This window comes from Chiloscyllium plagiosum, chromosome 31 (assembly GCF_004010195.1).
Source record: "Chiloscyllium plagiosum isolate BGI_BamShark_2017 chromosome 31, ASM401019v2, whole genome shotgun sequence".
NCBI lineage: Eukaryota > Metazoa > Chordata > Chondrichthyes > Orectolobiformes > Hemiscylliidae > Chiloscyllium > Chiloscyllium plagiosum.
The window spans coordinates 10,243,695-10,257,424 of NC_057740.1; the positions used below are offsets into that span (position 1 = coordinate 10,243,695).

The window sequence follows — 13,730 nt, forward strand, 5'->3', positions numbered from 1 at the left end:
AGTTGAATGCCTCCCGGTCCCTGGAGTTGTACAATGGCTGGAATAAGTTTTGCTTTAGCCACTGTTCTGTGCTTGAAAGAGCTCGAACTCCTGCTCCAGCGCATAATTTGAAGTTTGTTTTGTGCTCATATTTTCTGCAACAGCTTCCATTTGATTGAGTAATTTCTCCCAGGAATTTCAATTAATTGTCTAATGTCTTCAGTTTCAGAATGTTACCTGTTTGAGGGTTTCTCCAGAAGGGTTTGAGTTGGGAGTCTTTGGCTATTGGGTACAGTTTTAAAATGTCCTCTCCTCTTACAGGAATGGCACATTTGGTGAGACAATCTTCACATGGACGCAACATTTTCCCACCACTGCAAGAACATTGGGTCTTCCTAGTGTTTTGACTTCAGTGTCTTACAAACTGCGCAGTCAGTCATCTTTTCTCAAAGTCTCCCAGAGCATAAGAGATATAGTTAGTAAGTTTGCAGATGACACCAAATTTGGAGGTGTAGTGGATAGCAAAGAGGGTTACCTCAGACTACAATGGGATCTTAATCAAATGGGCCAATGGGCTGAGAAGTGGCAGATGGAGTTTAATTTAAATAAATGTGCGATGCTATATTTTGGCAAAGCAAATCTTAGCAGAACTAATACACTTAATGGCAAGGTCCTAGGGACTGTGGCTAAACAAAGAGATCTAGGAGTGCAGATTCATAGCTCCTTGAAAGTGGAGTCACAGGTAGATAGGATAGTGAAGAAGGCGTTTGGTATGCTTTCCTTTATTAGTCAAAGTACTGAGTACAGGAGTTGGGAGGTCATGTTGCGGCTGTACAGGACATTGGTTAGGCCACTGTTGGAATATTGCATGTAATTTTGGTCTCCTTCCTATAAAAAGATTAGATTAGATTTCCTTCAGTGTGGATCAGGCCCTTTGGCCCAGCAAGTCCACATCAACCCTCTGAAGAGTAACCCACCCTCTTCTGACTAATGCATCTAACACTATGGACAATTTAGCGTGGCTAATTCACCTAACCTGTACATCTTTGGACTGTGGGAGGAAACCGGAGCACCCGGAGGAAACCCACGCAAACACGGGGAGAATGTGCAAACTCCACACAGCCCAAGACTGGAATTGAACCTGGGAACCTGGCGCTGTGAGGCAGTGCTAACCACTGAGCCACCATGAAAACCTAATGTTGTGAAGCTTGAAAGGGTTCAGAAAAGATTTACAAGGATGTTGCCAGGGTTGGAGGATTTGAGCAATAGGGAGAGGTTGAATTGGCTAGGGCTGTTTTCCCTGGAGTGTCGGAGGCTGAGGGATGACCTTATAGAAGTTTATAAAATCATGAAAGCCATGGATAGGATAAATAGACAAAGTCTTTTCCCTGGGGTGGGGGAGTCCAGAACTAGAGGGCATAGGTTTAGAGTGAGAGGGGAAAGAGAAATGTGTATGGAATGAGCTGCCAGAGGAAGTGGTGGAGGCTAGTACAATTGCAACATTTAAAAGGCATCTGGATGTATATATGAGTAGGGAGGGTTTGGAGGGATATGGGCCAGGTGCTGGCAGGTGGGCATAGATTGGGTTGGGATATCTGATCAGCATGGACGAGTTGACCGAAGGGTCTGTGTCTGCGCTGTACATCTCTATGACTCTCTGACTCTATCTGGATGGATATGGGAGGAACACAGGCAGGTGGATCTATCTGGATGGATATGGGAGGAACACAGGCAGGTGGAACTAGTTTAGTTTGGGATTCTGGTCAGTGAGGACTGGTTAGACTGAGGGTCTTTTTCTGTGCTGTATGCCTCTACGATTCTTTCTTGAATGCATACATGCTTCCTTATATTTGCTCACCTTGTTCACTGCACAGCCTTTGATAGTTTTAAATGCTTTTCAAACATCAATAACCTCTTTGTCTCCTCTAAGTTTCCAGCAACAATGCAATCCCCAATTGGTTTGTGTTTCAGAGTTCCATACTCTCAATTTTTAGTTTACACATGTAACTCCATAATGAATGTATCTATACTTTACCCAATAGTTGTCTGTTAATATCTGTTAACTGAAATATGTATCTGATGCTTTTATTCTGCAGTTGTATGTCACCATTTATTCATTAATGCCATGTTTAACCAATAGACTGTCTACATTATCATTATTTTCTCTATTTAGAAGGGTACTGGTTTGTTTCTTACTAGGCTTTTCTGCCTGTCACAAAGCAGTTCCGTGTCTTATAAGGTGATGACACTAGTTGCTGCCATCTTGGCTTTATTCAGGTCTTCCATGTATTTGAAGTACACAAGTAAGAGTAAGGTTTTCTCCATGGATTTCCTTTCTGTTTCCCACACTGTCTTTTCTTCACCCTTCTTTTTTCTCCCTTTTCCAGTCACTGGATTTTCTCTCATGGCTTTCTCCCTTGCTGGAATTTTCTCTTTCCATTGCCTTTACAGCTGTCAACATCATTTATCATCATTGTGGATCTTATTAGGTTGGGGTCTGTGCTTGGTTAGGATTAATAATAGCTGTGGGCTGTTGTGAAACATTACCTTTTACTGACTGTTATTTTCTAAGCATAAACAGAACAAGGCTTAGCACAAGATATTACATAGACCCAACTCTCATTCGACTCTATTGTCATGTGATCTCAGATGAAAAATCTATTTACATATTAAATATTAATCTTTGTATTACACCGACTATTAAAGAATTCCTCCAGGGTCATGCAGGGCAGTAGAATTGTTTTTTTCAGCTTGCCAGTGGTCTAGTCCGGGATGTATTTTCTTGAGTTGTGGATGCACAAGTGTGCATAAGTTCTGAACCATATCACCCAGTGTCTTGTTCCCCTGTAGCTACCCTTTGGTTTCCCCTGGTGGCTGAAATATGGATGGCATACTGCTCCAGAATGAAGGCAACATGACAACTGCCAGGATTCCAGGCACTGACCAGCAGATTGCTCTACCACAGCCTCTCACACCAGCTGGACATTGAGGGAAGGGACATTGAGCACTGCATTTGGCAGAGTTGACATGCTTTGCCTGAGAAATACTTTAATCAAACACACCATGCATCATGAGAAAGCTGGCAAAACCCACTCTAACTGCTTCCCTCTATCAAGAAAAGACCACATTATTTCTTTTCCAACAGAACCCATCGGTGACTTCCGTGTACTGTTGATAGCCAACTGCGAGTTGTTGCTAATATCTTTAGCACCAACCTGAAAGGAGTCAAAGTTCACAACCAGAGCGAGCATTACAGCTGTGACTAATACTGTCCTGCTCAGAGATTGGAGCTATGGCTGCAGCAGCTGGAGGATTCCAGTAAGATGTTCTTCCTAAAGCAGGATGTCTCTGGGTTGTAATTGCTGAGGTTCAGTTGGAAGAATGGTTTCCTGAATACCACGGACTGGTATGATCTCTGATCTGAGGACGTTAATCCTCCTGCTTCCAGAAACTTTTCCTGCTCTGGGTGGTTTCTGCTCCTTCTCCTCTTTCTGCTCCATTCCAAACCGAAAGCCTACAAAGGCATTCATGTCAATAAGCAACTTGTTTGTGTCAAAGTCTTGCACACAGCATAAATGTTCTTTGGCACCCACCAGACTTTTCACTCCCTACAGACTTTTCAAACTTTAAATATTTATGGAAAGCAGCAAAAACATGCCAAAAGAAATAAACTAACAACTAACCTGTAAGTTGTTGTTGCCTCTAAGAATTCAGGTGAGAGGTGGTCCAGGTTTCTTGAATAGTGCTCAGCCTCATCTTCCGCCTCAGGACCTTACAACCACACGGCCTCAATATCGATTTCACCAGTTTCCAAATCTCCCTTCCCCTCACCTCATCCCAGATCCAGCCCTCCAACCCGGCACCACCCTCTTGACCTATCCAATCCGTCCATCTTCATTCTCACCTATCCACTCCACCCTGATCACCGTCCTATCACAATCCCCCCCGCCACCACCTGCATCCACCTATCTCCTTGCCACCATCACCACCCACCCACCCTCCTATTTGTCTCTCAGCTCCATTCCTCCTCCACCTTCCTGATGATGGGCCTATGCCCGAAATGTTGATTCTCCTGCTCCTCGGGTGCTGCCTGACCTGCTAACCTTTTCCACAGCCACAGTTTGACTCTCCAGCATCTGCAGTCCTCACGTTCTCTGATGTGCTCAGCTGTGTACAGTTTCCAAAAGGAATTAGTGGGAGCATCAAGTTCCACTGTTAGTGTTCTGATGTCAAATTAGTGTTGGACACTAATGTTAATGACCCTGCATTCCTCCAGATGGCATGCTAACCCCTTCACTAAGATGTTGCTCAGGGCACTTCAAAACAGAGTGGACATCACAGCAGGGCTCTTGTCAACCAAATGGTACCTTAAACTATGAGAAAATTTGATTTGATTTGATTTATTACTGTCACATTTACCGAGGTATAGTGAACAGTATTGTCTTCCATGCTTTACAGGCAGATCATACTATATAGTGCATCAGGGGAACAGAACAGTGTCCAGGAAACAATGTTACAGCTACCAAGAAGGTAGAGAGATCAACATTTATATTAAAGAGCTTAATTCAAAAGTCTAATAACAGCAGGGAACAAGCTGTTCTTGAATCTGGTGGTCTTTGATTATGTTGGTTGCTTTCCTAAGGCAGTGGGAAGTATAATGGATGGATCAATGGTCTTGACGTTGGAAGCAATTTCACCTTAACTACATGCTTGCTGTCAGTGGGTCCACTTGCAGTTCACTGTAATGGTGGAACACCACTTTCTTGTTAAATATTTTGAATTATAATGAGTTTTATTGCCACATGAAATGTTTACAAGTCACCAGCTACAGTGTCTTTTTAGGTTAAAAGGTACCTAGGTACAAAGATTCTTCGGGGAATAAAATATGAAAAATAAAGACATAAAAAGTGCAGCATTACTGACCTTCAAAGGTACAAACTCGTAGTAATAAATTATAAAAATAAAGAAATAAAAAGTTCAGAATAACACTCGTCCACAATAAAATAATAATAAATAAAGACTTTTTTTTTTAAAAATGAGAGAATTTAAGACAAAGACAATTTGGTTGAATTTCACGGCTCCGAGCTCAAGGACCCTACCCCACTTTGGAATTGCAGGCCAGACCCACCACAATGCCAAAGAAAACGTTGTATGGAGAGTACAGGCTGACTGAAGTCACCACAAGGAGACCCAGACTGACACTGACGAAAACAGTCACCGAAAAGTGTCCCTGGTCTCCAAGTGCAATGGCCAAGCTGTTACAGAACAGTCAATAGTGCAAAGTGGCAGAAAATCAATCACTGAGGTCCCCAACATGGCCCTCATTGAGAAGGACAATATATCATAATCCATCCCTGCAAACTTTTGCCTCTGGCACTGTGCTACTGGCCAGGATTGCTGTACTATTGTAATTTCTTGCTAATTACAAGAAGCCTATCATAATTTGTGACAACTGCTTTTTACTTTTATGTAATTTTGCACTGAACATAAATCATCTGATTCATTATCATAATATGTGTATGAAAAAAATGATCTTTGGCATTTTGTGAGGTGTAAAGGTTTGTTTTATTACCACAGACTAAGGGTTATGGAAGGTTAATTAGTCGGCAGTATAAGAGAAGCAGCTGACAAAATGAGAAAACAGCAATAAGCTAGTCTTAAAAAGGATATGCACGTTCTTAAAATAAGTAATTAGAAAATTGCAGAATAATTTAATAAGTTGAAGTTGGCTGTACAAATTTATAAAAAAGAATTTGCATTTATATAGCACCTTTTAAGTCCTTATGATGCCCATCATGCTCCATAACCAATTAATTACTTTGTTGAACTGCAGTTGACAAATGTGTTCATGCCGTTGCCACTTTGTGGCTGAATGTTGCAAAGACACAGACATCTGGCCGTGTTCTTCAAATAGGAACTTCTCCCATTCAGGCAAAACCAGACCAAAAGGGCAGCTAAAAGGAAGGCAGGATCTGATCATCCTACAGTCACGGAAAAAGCTGGAAATGCTCAACAGTAATGGCAGCATTTATGGTGGAAGAAGCAAAATTAATGTCACATGGAATTCTAGAATTCTTACACTGCAAAGAAGGTAATTTGGCCCAATGTGTTTGCATTGACTCCCCCAGCATTTCCCATCAGTGCCAATCCCGGTATCCCTGTAGATTGTTTCTTTTTAACTAAGTATTCCAGTGCCCTCTTGAATACTTTGACTGAATCTGCCTCCACCTCACGTGCAGGCCGTGCTTTCTCGACCCTAACTACTCTTTGCGTGTGAAAAAAGGTTTTTCACATTTTACGCACTTCTTTTACAAATCACTTTAAAACTGTGTCCGCTGATTCTCAATCAACTTTTCCATTTCCACTCTGTCCTGGCCACTCAGAATTTTCTGCAATTCTGTTAAGCTTCCTCTCAGCTTTTGCCTCAAATAAAATCATGCCAAAGTCTCTAATCTACACTCATAACTCATTGCTGGAATCATTCTGGTAAATCTCTTCAGCTCTGTCTATCCAGCACCTACTAACATGTGTCACACAGAACAATGTACAATACTCCAGCTGATGTCTACCCAGTGTCTGAGACAGGTTTAGCATAACATTCCTGCTCATATGTTTTACTCTTCCATTCATAAAGCATGAAATACTGTATGCTTTTTCAATCCCCATTATCTGCTCTTCCAACTTTAATAACTTTGGCACATATATGCACAGATACATCCCATGGGCTAGTTATTTCCACTTTATGATGTTACTCCATATACTTTGTCCCAAAGTGAATCACCTCCACTTCTCCATGTTGAACTTCATCTGCCACTTATCCGCCCACTCCACCTTTTGGAGTTCTACACTATTGTTGCCACAGTTCACAATGCATCCAATTTTGAAATTGTCCCCTGCACACCAAGATCTAGATTATTTCTAAACATCAAGAAAAGCAAAGATTCAGCCCTGGGAAGTCCCCTACAAATCCATTTCTTGCAACCTTAAAAATACCCATTTACCATTACTCTCTGTTCCCTATCACATAGCCAATTTAGTATTCATGTTTCTATTGTCGTTTTATTCCATGAATTATCACTTTCCTGTTATGTGGCACTCAATTGAACATCTTTGGAAATCCACCCACTCCAATTCAATAGACCCCAACTATCAATCATCTGTTACCTCTGCAAGAAATTGCAGCAAGTTACTTAAACAACTTTTCTTGAAAAAACTCATGGCAATTCTTCTGAATTGACCAGCATTTTTCCCCATTGTGGTTATTAATTCTCTCTCAAACAATTGTTTCTGAAGGTTTCCCCACCAACAAAGATAAACTGACTGATCTGTAATTGTGGGGTGGATCTTTATAAACATCTTTGAATGAGAGTGTAATGTTTGCAATTCATAGAACCCTATCGTGTGGAAACAGGCCATTCGGCCCAACTGGTGCACACCAACACTCCGAAGAGCATCCCACCCAGACCCCACCGCCTACCCTACACTCCACATGGCTAGCACACTGAGCCTGAATACTATGGGCAATTTAACATAGTGATATCCACCTAACCTCCACATCTTTGGACTGTAGGAGAAAACTGGAGCACTCGGCAGAAACCCACACAGACACAGGGAGAATATGCAAATTTCGCATAGACTGCTGCTCAAGGGTGGAATCGAACCTGGGTCCCTGGTGCTGTGAGGCAGCAGTGCTCCAATCCTCCAGCACCACGTCCAAATTCAGAGAAGATTGCAAGATAATTGCCCATGATTCTGCAATTCCTGCACTCACTTCCTTCAATATTCTTGGATGTATTGCTTCCAGCCACTGTGCCTTGATAACATTGGTTAAAGTTGTCTTTACTCAAGCTGACCTCCCAACTCCTGTACTCAACACTCTGACCAATAAAGGAAAGCATACCAAGTGCCTTCTTCACTATCCTATCTACCTGCGATTCCACTTTCAAGGAGCTATGAACCTACACTCCAAGGTCTGTTTGTTCAGCAATACTTTCTAGGACCTTACCATTAAGTGTATAAGTCCTGCTAAGATTTGCTTTCCCAAAATGCAGCGCCTCGCATTTAGCTGAATTAAACTCCATCTGCCACTTCTCAGCCCATTGGCCCATCTGGTCCAGATCCTGTTGGTAATCTGAGGTAACCCTCTTTGCGGTCCACTACACCTCCAATTTTGGTGTCATCTGCAAACTTACTAACTGTACCTCTTATGCTCGCATCCAAATCATTTATGTAAATGACAAAAAGTAGATGACCCAGCACCGATCCTTGTGGCACTCCACTGGTCACAGGCCTCCAGTCTGAAAAACAACCATCCCCCACACCCTCTGTCTTCTACCTTTGAGCCAGTTCTGTATCCAAATGGCTAGTTCTCCCTTTATTCCATGAGATCTAATCTTGCTAATCAGTCTCCCATGGGGAACCTTGTCGAAAGCCTTACTGAAGTCCATGTAGATCACATCTACTGCTCTGCCCTCATCAATCCTCTTTGTTACTTCTTCAAAAAACTCAATCAAGTTTGTGAGACATGATTTCCCACGCACTAAGCCATAATGACTATCCTAATCAGTCCTTGCCTTTCCAAATACATGTAGAACCTGTCCCTTAGGATTCCCTCCAACAACTTGCCCACCACCGAGGTCAGGCTCACCGGTCTATAGTTCCCTGGCTTGTCTACTTTTTGAATAGTGCGTGCAATTCTGGTCTCCTTCCTATCGGAAGGAAGTTGTGAAACTTGAAAGGGTTCAGAAAAGATTTACAAGGATGTTGCTAAGGTTGGAGGATTTGAGCTGTAGGGAAAGGCTGAACAGACTGGGGCTGTTTTCCCTGGAGCGTCGGAGGCTGAAGAGTGAATTGCAAAAAAATCCCTGTAAAGAGAGAAGATTATAAGAGAGGGATAAACAATTCATGGCTAATGAAAGACATGAAGGAGTAAATAAAATTAAAAGACAAAGCATATAAGCAGGCAAAAGGCAGTGACAGGCCTGAAGACTGGGACAAATTCAGAATCCAAAAGGAGGACTAAAAAGATAATAAAAACAGAGAGAAAATAAACTATGAGAGCAAACTAGAAAGGAATATAAAAACTGACAATAACAGCTTCTTTAAACATATGCAAAGGAAGAAATAGGTCAAACTGAACATAGGCCTGTTAGAAAATTAATGTAGGGTGTGGTATTGGGAAACAACGAAATGACAGAGTGGTTAAACAGATATTTTGTTTCAATCTTTATGGTGGAAGATACTTTGAACATCTCATTAATAGTAAAGAATATGAAGGAGGAATGAGATACCATCACCATCACTACAGAAGTGGGATTAGACAAACTGGTGAGACTAAAGGCAATTAAGTGCCTTGGCTCTGATGACCTGAGGAAAAGATATAGCTACGGAGACAGTGATATTTTCCAAAAATCCTTCGATTCTGGAGATATACTATTTAATGCAGATAAATATAAGATGTTGCATTTTGCTTTATTTAATTTTAGCACACAAAGAATTATGTTTGCTGCATTAACATTGGAATATTGTTTCTTCACACAGCTCCAAGTGGGGTAACTTGTGGATAAGGAGAAAGTGAGGACTGCAGATGCTGGAGATTAGAGCTGAAAATGTGTTGCTGGAAAAGCGCAGCAGGTCAGGCAGCATCCAAGGAGCAGGAGAATCGACTTATAAATCAGGAATGAAGAAGGGCTCATGTCCAAAACGTCAATTCTCCTGTTCCCTGGATGCTGCCTGACCTGCTGCGCTTTTCCAGCAACATATTTTCAGCTAACTTGTGGATAAATCAAGATATGACCAACTGTCTTCCTCATCTTCCTACAAGTAGGCCCCTTGTGGGAATTACAGGCTTTACTAGTGGTTGTCGTGGAGAATGTCTCATAGGAACAGGAATAGACCACTTAGCCCCTTCAAGACTATTTTGCAGCAATTCAACACAAATTCACTTTGTGAATTCACCTTTGCTCCATATCCTTAACACTCTTAGTTAAAACAATCAATCACAAATTTAAAGTATATATTTGATTTAGCACAAATTGCCAATTGCTGAAGAGAGTTCTGAACATCTGTCCCACTGTATGTTTGTAGATAAATTTCCTCATGTCAGTCCTCAAAAATTTGGCTTTAATTTTTTTATGCTCTGACTGCCATCCTTAAACCAGCCAACGAACAGAAACAGTTTCTATCTATCTTACGTTTTCCTTTCAAATATCTTAAAAAGTTCAATCAAATCACCCTTTAGTCTCATAAATACCAGGAAAAACAAGTCTTATTAGTGTACTTTCTCCTCATAAGTCAACCTCTGGAGTCCAGATATCATTCTAGATGAATCTAAACTGTATTCTCTCCAAGGCCAGGATATGCTTGCTAAGGTATGGTGCTCAGGAACGATTCACAGTATTCCAGACATCCTTACAAACCATTTATGTCCAACCATTGGAGACTCTGTGAAGCTCAGTATTTATATATTGAAATATGAAAAATAAATTTGTTAGAGAGAGCATCAGTTACAATCAAGCTTTGTCATATCTTGTTTGTAGTCCATATCACGCACTCCACTAGCATCAACCTGTAATGCATCACAATGTTTGAATTATGGAAAATAAATTAAGCATTTCTCCACCGCTCAGAGACAAATTACTTGGTGGAATAATATCATTCCTTTTCTTCTCCATCTGTTCTTATTCAATTCCACTAATGTACCCACAATGTGGAATCTTGTTACTAGCAACAAGGGAATTAGTTCTCTTTGTATTTACTGAAAGCATTTGCTTGGGTCAATTCTCTTGAATTTTTACAGCATGTTCTCAAGAGAAACCATGGCAATATTGAACCAGTTCAATGCAGATACATATCACCAGCACTTAGAAAAAAATGAATGCACATTGAAACAACAACGCACAAAGTAGTACTTTGAAATTTTTTTTAGATTAGATTCCCTACAGTGTGGAAACAGGCCCTTCAGCCCAACAAGTCCACACCGAACCACCCCCCCTCTGACTAATGCACCTAACGCTATGGGCAATTTAACATGGCCAATTCACCTGGCCTGCCTGAGGAAACCAGAGCACACCCACATAGAGAGAATGTGCAAACTCCACACAGACAGTCACCTGAGGATGGAATTGAATCTGGGACCCTGGCGCTGTGAGGCAGCAGTGCTAACCACTGAGCCACCGTGCAGCTTCAATTATTGCGATATTGACTTAATTGAGGAAATGACAACTGATTGTCATGTTATCCTACTGTGCCCTTTTGTGGTACTTGCTTTGAAACCCATAACTACACAATGGAACAGAATTGACAGTGAACAGGAAGGAGGACTTGTAAAAGGGTGCATTATTTGGACAGACAAACAAGAACTCCGATTCCATAATAGCCAGCATATTTCGTTGGATCAATTTCACCCACCCGCTTAGTCACCAGGTTATCATCGAGACAAGCGCAGCAGGTCAGGCAGCATTCAAGGAGCAGGAGAATCGACGTTTCGGGCATGAGCCCTTCTTCAGGCTCATGCCCGAAACGTCGATTCTCTTGCTCCTTGGATGCTGCCTGACCTGCTGCGCTTTTCCAGCAACACATTTTCAGCTCTGATCTCCAGCATCTGCAGTCCTCACTTTCTCCTTTATCATCGAGACACCCTATCACTTTCACAGTCCTTGAGGCTCAGTCAGAAGAATGTTGTCTTAAAGCCTCATGAGAATGTGTGATGCATTCCTACAGTTGTTTCTGACGTAAAGAGTCAATTGGAAAGATGTTGTGAAACTTTAAAGGGTTCAGAAAAGATTTACAAGGATGTTGCCAGGGTTGGGAGGTTTTAGCTACAGGGAGAGGCTGAATACGGTGGGGCTGGTTTCCATGGAGCGTCGGAGCCTGAGGGGTGACATTTTAGAGGTTTATAAAATCATGAGGAATATGGATAGAGTAAATAGGCAAGGTCTTTTCCCTGAGGTGGGGTAGTCCAGGTGGGCCAGAGGGTTAGGTTGAGAGGTGGGGAAGATATAAAAGGGACTTAAGGGGCAACGTTTTCATGCGGAGGGTGGTGGGTGTATGGAATGAGCTGCCAGAGGAACTGGTGGAGACTGGTCCAGTTATAGCATTTAAAAGGCATCTGAGTAGGTACATGAATAGGAAGGGTTTAGAGGGATATGGGCCAAGTGCTGTCAAATAGAGCCATAGAATCATAGAGATATACAGCGCAGAAACAGACCCTTCGGTCCAACTCATCCATGCCAACCAGATATCCCAAGCCGATTTTCCAGCACCCAGACTATATCCCTCCAAACCCTTCTTATTCATACACCCATCCAGATATCTTTTCAATGCTGTAATTGTACCAGCCTCCACCACTTCCTCTGGTAGCTCATCCCATACACATACCACCCTCTGTGTGCAAGCGTTGCATGCTTAGGTCTCTCTTATATCTTTCCCATCTCACTCTAAACATATGCCCTCCAGTTCAGGACTTCCCCACCCCAGGGAAAGACTTTGTCTATTTATCCTATCCATGCCCCTCATGATTTTATAAACCTCTATAAGGTCACCCCTTGACCTCCAACGCTTCAGGGAAAACAGCTCCAGCCTATTCAACCTCTCCCTATAGCTCAAATCCTCCAACTCTGGCAACATCCTTGTAAATCTTTTCTGAACCCTTTCAAGTTTCACAACATCCTTCTGATAGAAAGGAGACCAGAACTGCATGTAATATTCCAACAATGGCCTAACCAATGTCCTGTACAGCCACAATATGACCTCCCAACTCCTGTACTCAATACTCTGACCAATAAAAGAAAGGAAGGCCTTCTTCACTTTCCTACCTACTTGCGACACCACCTTCAAGGAGATATGAACCTGTACTCCAAAGTCTTTGATTAGACTAGATTAGATTACATTACATTACAGTGTGGAAACAGGCCCTTCGGCCTAACAAGTCCACACCGACTCGCCGAAGCGCAACCCACCCATACCCACATTTACCCCTTACCTAACACTACGGGCAATTTAGCATGGCCAATTCACCTGACCTGCACATCTTTGGACTGTGGGAGGAAACCCACGCAGACACGGGGAGAATGTGCAAACTCCCCACAGTCAGTCGCCAGAGGCGGGAAGTGAACCCGGGTCTCTGGCGCTGTGAGGCAGCAGTGCTAACCACTGTGCCACCATGCCGCCCACAGTGTTGATCTAAGTCTCTTAGATCAGCAACACTCTCTTGTCATTAAGTGTATAAGTCCTGCTAAAATTTGTTTTCCTAAAAACGCAGCACCTCACATTTATCTAAATTAAACTCCATCTGCCACTCCTCAGCCCATTGCCCCATATGATCCAGGTCCCATTGTTATCTGAGGTAACCTTCTTCGCTGTCCACTATTCCTCCAATTTTGGTGTCATTTGCAAACTTAGTTATTATCCTTCCTATATCAGTGGTGCTGGAAGAGCACAGCAATTCAGGCAGCATCCGAGGACAGGCAAAATCGACGTTTCGGGCAAAAGCCCTTCATCAGGAATAAAGGCAGAGAGCCTGAAGCGTGGAGAGATAAGCGAGGGGGGGGGGGGGGGGGGGAGAGAGTAGCATAGAGTACAATAGGTCAGTGGGGAAGGAGATGAACGTGATAGGTCAGGGAGGAGAGGGTGGAGTGGATAGGTGGAAAAGGAGCTGGGCAGGTCGGACAAGTCCGGACAGGTCAGGGGACCGAGTTTCTGGAGGTTAGAAGCTAGGATGAGGTGGGGGAACGGGAAATGAGGAAACTGTT

At 42.6% G+C, this 13,730-nt stretch overlaps 1 long non-coding RNA gene across 1 annotated transcript in view; it reads right to left on the bottom strand.

The window, feature by feature from the left end:
* Positions 1-2,679: 2,679 nt before the first annotated feature.
* LOC122565084 overlaps positions 2,680-13,730 on the bottom strand; it is a 46,655-nt gene continuing 35,604 nt past the window's right edge. The window contains exon 3 of the long non-coding RNA XR_006316075.1: positions 2,680-3,493. This is a non-coding gene — a long non-coding RNA (uncharacterized LOC122565084). The remainder of the gene's footprint in view (positions 3,494-13,730) is intronic.